This window comes from Musa acuminata, unplaced genomic scaffold, assembly GCF_036884655.1.
Source record: "Musa acuminata AAA Group cultivar baxijiao unplaced genomic scaffold, Cavendish_Baxijiao_AAA HiC_scaffold_70, whole genome shotgun sequence".
Lineage (NCBI taxonomy): Eukaryota > Viridiplantae > Streptophyta > Magnoliopsida > Zingiberales > Musaceae > Musa > Musa acuminata.
Window position 1 is genome coordinate 157,501 of NW_027020351.1, and position 4,680 is coordinate 162,180.

Consider the following 4,680-nt stretch of genomic DNA (forward strand, 5'->3'; position numbering starts at 1 on the left):
CAAGCCTAAAGAGGCCACCAACCCAACTAAAATGGGACTATTAAGCCTTCGGCCGCCCCTTTACATTCTGTACAAGGCATGAACATGCCAAAAGACAACGGACAGACATAAGCATTACATCCAACATCTTGTTTAGAAGTTTGTCCGTTACATTCTCCCCCACTTATCCCTTCGACGTCCTCGTCGAAGCCTTTGTGAACACTGCAACTCTTCGCCTTTGCTGAGTCTTCAATCTTCCGCTCCAGCTGCAATGCGCCTCCTGGCTCCCAGCTGCTCTCCGCTGCTGTTTCTGAGTAGTCGAACCTTTGATCCGCCATGCTGCTTCAACTCGCCAATGACTCTGACTCTGGTGTGGGGTTGGCTGAGTTGTATTGATCCTCGTTGATTCCTGCGGATCCACCAAATGAAGGAAAAGACCATTCTTACTGCGCCAGTTTCTCAAAATTTTCACATGCTGCTTGAACTGGGTGGATGCTTGTTGGAGCTTTAACGAGCATCGCCTCGCAAACTTCTGAAGTTTTGGGTCCTTCCTCCACAAAATCTGCTCATTGACTCTTCTTTCAGTTAGTTGTCACATCCAAGTAGGTTCGCATCACTTCCGCTTTCGATTGGCATTTCGTTGGGAAATGAAGCGGACAATCTACTCTCAGTAGCACTGATCACCGTTGGTGAGGATTTTGACAACTATTGTCTTCCATTATCTTCGAAGGGTCTTTGAACTTGTGCAGAGCTCCTCTGCTGGATAGATAAGAGAACTGGGGTACTCGGTTTCGCCCATTCTCTTAAGAGTTGAGAAGGCAAAGGTTACTTGACTTCGCCCGCCTCCTCGAGGTTGTACTTCATGCATCGAGCTGGTTACTGGCCTTCGCCTGCTCTTTGCTCACACTTCTGAAGCACTTGAAGTGTTTGCACTCCTTGCGTTGAGTTAGCTACTGTGATTCACCTTCTCAATGCCATTGAACTTCTGGAATGCAGGAAGTTTTCACCCCAACTTGGAGTAATTCTCTGATAGATGAGGTCGCCTCTGGGATTGTACCGTCTTCTCCATCAACCCTGCCGCCTACTCCACTGAGTAGCAAAGGTACAGCACCACGTACTGCCTGCTTCGTTCCTTGGTCGTGCACTCTTGCATGACCCGAAGTCCTTCACTTACGGCTATCTTGATGAGAAACTTGTTGACACCGGTCTTACGAAGTTTCTTGGCCTCTGCCCTTCAGCCTTGTCTCGGTACTTGGAGATTGCCTCTGCATGCTCCACCTCCTCGGCCCCTTTCACGACCAAGCGCTCTCCCTCCGTGAGAGCAAGGGATCAATGACTTGCACGGAAGTCCCGCCTCTGCGGTACCATGGCGCTGCCATGCCCATGGCCCTACTATCCGTCGCTTCGCCTCTGTATCCCTTTCCTTCACAATCAGTAGAGATGTCTCCGTGGCACTCCTCTGAGTCCACCTCCATTCTAACTGATGCTTGATTTTGGGTAGCTAAGTCCCTCTGGACTCATCGTCGCTTCCTCGCCCCTTTCGACCTCCTGCTTCAACACCTCTGTGTTCTCCAAGCAGTCTGTTTGGTCGATGGAAAGACAGACTGCAACTCCCATGCATGGCCTCTGCCATCACATTGTAGGGTTTGCACCGATTCTGTTCTCCTTAGCTTCCTTGGTAGCAACGTTCGCTTACTCGACCTTGTCCTCTGACTTGTCGGGCTCCCTTAAGCGAATATGAGCTCTGGAGCAGTCCAACTCTCCAGCTGCTTCGATCATACCTCTGCATGATCAAGTCCCTCTCATGGGACTCACTGGTACTTGCATTCGAACTCTTCCCTTGGTGGAACCCAGCCCCCATATGCTGATGACCAAGGTTTTCATCCGATGCAAAATTCGGTGCACGCCCGGAAGACCCGCCTCTGCGGTACCATGGCCTTCACTCCTTGAATCCATAGCCCTTCTTGCCGTCGTGTTGTTCACCAAAGCGGAGCTCCCAGTAGCTCCCGATCATACCTCCATATGATCTCATCCCTCACGGGACTATGTCGTGTGTGTCGCATTGCCATGAACTGTTCCACCACGATCCGCTGCACCATGTCGCCTCCTGGTGACATCTCCATTGCATTCTGATCCTTGTGAAATAAACTCGAATTGTGAACCCTCCATGTGTGGCCTCTGCCAATACATCGCAGGGTCTCCTCCACCTTCGATTTTGTTCGCTCCTTTGGCAATCGACCTTCATCCACCCACTCTTGGGTCACACCTAGATGAAGCACCGCTCTAGGACAGTCCGTCGCCTAGTAGCTCCCGAAGTCCACCGACTTCGCTGTAATTTGTGCACCATTGCCTGGATCCTGGGCCTCTGCCCCTACCAGCACAATCTCCGCTGCGCACTGCTTCCTTCATAGCAACTCAAATGGCAACACTGTGGCATATTCTTCAAGAGTACCCGCCTCTGCGTCCTCTTGCCCCGTGCTAAGGCCTTCTGTACCCAACTTCGCCTCCGCAAATTGAGTCGCCTTAGTTCCTCCATCGAATGCTCCTCCGAGATAAGGTGCATGTGCCCCGAAGCTCCCTTCGTCTTTGGCACCATGCAAGATGAGTCCGCTCTGTCAGAATGAAGGACCCAGGGAACAGCATGATTCTACTCCTGCCTCTGCAAGAGTTCATGTCCTTGACCTCTGTCTAGGGAAAGCGCTGTGCCTCTGCTCCATGTTCCAACTTCTATGCTGGCTCCCTTCATGCGGCTTGGGTACTTCGCCAAGTTACACCCAAGTTGCTCCGCTCCTCGTTTTTGCATTGAGTCGATGGTGGCCCTCGCGCCCACCATTCCACGGGTCAGCCCTCCCTTGAGTCCGATCTCCATATCGACTCCAAGTGTGCCTCCATTTGAGTTGCTTTGGGTCGCTCCCCCACTTGATCTCGCAATGCATCCACCAATGCATTCTCTCAAGCGAGATCATGCGACGACTCCTCGCCGCTTGCTCAGTCCATCGAGCTTCGTGGAGTTGTTGTTTGTGAGGTACTCCTCCTCAACATGTGAAGTCCGTCTCACATGATTCTCCCTCTGGAGAGCTGAGACTTATCCCTCCTGGATAACTGTCCCGTTGGAGCAACATCTCTCTTCGTTTCGGAGACCACCATCCCCTTGGACTACTCCGATCTGCTGAACAAACTGTGCATTGTTCTGCCTCTTGCAAACGCACTTGCTAGATTGCGCCTCCACGTCAATACAGCCACCGCTGCACCCCTCAAGGCCTAGCAACATGCTGAACTCGTTGCACACTTCAGCCTCCTCCGGACGTATCCTTCGCATGTCGAAGAGAAAGTTTCAATGCTCCATGGCGCCGAGTCTCGACCGCCTTGGGATGGCCACGAACAATCCATCGTCCGCATACAAGCCCATGCATGAGTACCGAATTCTTCGAGTTAGCAATTCCCCTCACCTCTGTGAGCTTTGCACAACTCTTTCGGTCGCTGAGCAACTCATTCCACTTTGCATGGTCTCGTCCTTTGCCAAGCGCCTCGCTTGCCTTGAGCACCATCAAGTAAAGTTGTCAACGTTGAGCCGTAGCTCAAACTCAGCCATCCCAACCTTTGTGCGCTCCAAATTCTTCCAAGCTTGCCCGTTCTCGTGGTGCCTCTTGCGCGAAGGGTTGGCCATTCCTCTGAATGCCAATCTCAGATGCCCGCTCCTCTGAGCGACTCTTTTCCCTACATCTCCATGCCCGTTTTCCCTCAAACGGTCGCGCGTGTGCTGACTGCCCTCAACGCAGCCCCGCTAGGTCCCCCACGTTTGCATGTCAAGTGTTTCTATGAGTGCTTGTCCCGCTCTGATACCACACTGTCACGACCTTAGCTGGTTTTGCCTAAGGCGTGCGGCACCCTCGCGCGTCCGTCCGCAAAGGTCAGCCTCCCCGAAGCCTCCCATTGTCCCTTAGGACCAACAAAAGAGAGAACGGGTTGAAGAGAACGCCTCAATCGGGATCCACAAGCAAACATGTCCGAAAAACACTTCATAGACAATGCAAATTACAAACAGACTTTAAAAGCTCTGAATAGTTGCACAACAAAGGGTAAAATGGTCCATTACAGACCGAAAAGCTCTCGAACGTGTCCACATGACACAACCTTTATTTACAAGCCTAAAGAGGCCACCAACCCAACTAAAATGGGACTATTAAGCCTTCGGCCGCCCCTTTACATTCTGTACAAGGCATGAACATGCCAAAAGACAACGGACAGACATAAGCATTACATCCAACATCTTGTTTAGAAGTTTGTCCGTTACAGGGTGGCACAGGGCTGGATGGGGCTTTCGTATAGCAGGGACGGTGCTGCCTCTCGCTTCGCTCGCTGTCCGCCGCTCGCCGCTCCCTCGCGCAGCCAAAAATGGCCAGTTTTGTCCCGTTTTTGGGCCGTTTTGGCCAGTTTTTGGCCTGTTCTTGCGTCGCGCGGTGACCGTCGTGAGCGGAGCAAAATGTCAGCCATCTCAGCACCCTGGAACCCCCCGGGTGGCACAGGGCTGGATGGGGCTTTCGTATAGCAGGGACGGTGCTGCCTCTCGCTTCGCTCGCTGTCCGCCGCTCGCCGCTCGCTCGCGCAGCCAAAAATGGCCAGTTTTGGCCCGTTTTTGGGCCGTTTTGGCCAGTTTTTGGCCTGTTCTTGCGTCGCGCGGTGACCGTCGTGAGCGGAGCA